Here is a 1,330-nt window from a genome sequence, read left to right as displayed (position 1 = left end):
AATGATGAGGGCAACAAATGTATAGATGTGCTTTACACAATTGATCTATGTATTGTGATGAATTGTATGAGCCCAAAAAAATTGATTAAAAAGAGAAAAAAAAATTCTCTCTTGCACATGTATGAGTGTCAATGTGTCTACCCAGACTAACACAGAGCCCATTATAGGAGTCACTGTGCATTGCATTAAGGTGCTACCTCTTTTTTTGCTGCTACTCTACTTTATTAACCATGATGTTCTTTTCTTGGGAATCGTCTCCTGATAACCTGTCTAAAGTACATGAGACAAAGTCTCACCACCCTGCTTCTAAGGAGCATTTTGGTTGTACTTCTTCCAAGACAGAATTAGAGAACTAGTTAATAAAAATCCCAAGATAGGATTTTGACTTTTGGTTGGCAAGCTGAAGCTTTTAATTTTATCTTATTCTTAAAAATGGCTCCTTGCTTTGTTAGTGTTTCTTTTCCGTGTCACTTTTGCTCAGAGGACATAAAATGTAAAGATTAGAAAATGCGCAACTTAGCTCATCTGTGGTTTTCAAATGCTTTTGCAAGAAATTTAGGAGTCAAATTACTAAAAAAAAAAAAGAAAGCTAGGAGTCAAGATTCTCAACAAAATAATAATAATACAAAATGTTAACAATTGATGATCCTGGGAGGAAGGTACATGGTGTTCATTGTACTATATTTGTAACATTTCTATAGCTTTTCAATGAAAAAAACAAAACAAAAACCTTTCTGTTGTGAATTAGGTGAGAGTTCATAGAGCAGATCATAGTTTTACACGAAACAATTCATACACGTTTTGGTTCACATCATTACTGCAATTTCCTCAATGTACTGTTGGTTAACCCACTTATTCCTTCGCTTCCTATTTCTATTCTTCAATCTTTCCTAACTCTCAGGTCTGTGTCTCTGGGTAAATGCTGCCCCTTGGATCTTAAATGGTTGATTCTTCTAGCATGGAATGAGTTCAGTTGACTTGAAGGGCTAGGGCCAAGTTTTGGGGATGCCACCAGTCTTTTTCTGACCAGTAAAAGTGGTCCCTTCTATGATTTTGAATTCCATTTTTTTCCTCTCATTTTATTTATTTCTCTTAGTCTATGCTTACATTTTATTTCTCCAGGACCTACTAATGTAATCCTTTTCTGAGCAGTTGACAGGGTTAGCCTGATACCATCTAGCTCTTCTGGTCTCAGGGTTGGGGATGTTTGCATGATGTTTGTGTGATCCATTAGTCCATTGCACTCACTGGTTCCATATATTTTTGGATTTTAATTACTTTTCTTTACCCTGGATAAGGAGAGATCAATGGCTGCACCGTTTAAGATCCC

The sequence above is a fragment of the Echinops telfairi genome, unplaced genomic scaffold (assembly GCF_000313985.2).
Source record: "Echinops telfairi isolate 266 unplaced genomic scaffold, ASM31398v2 ScPeMD7_27;HRSCAF=92, whole genome shotgun sequence".
Taxonomy (NCBI): Eukaryota; Metazoa; Chordata; class Mammalia; order Afrosoricida; family Tenrecidae; genus Echinops; species Echinops telfairi.
This window is presented reverse-complemented; position numbering follows the sequence as displayed.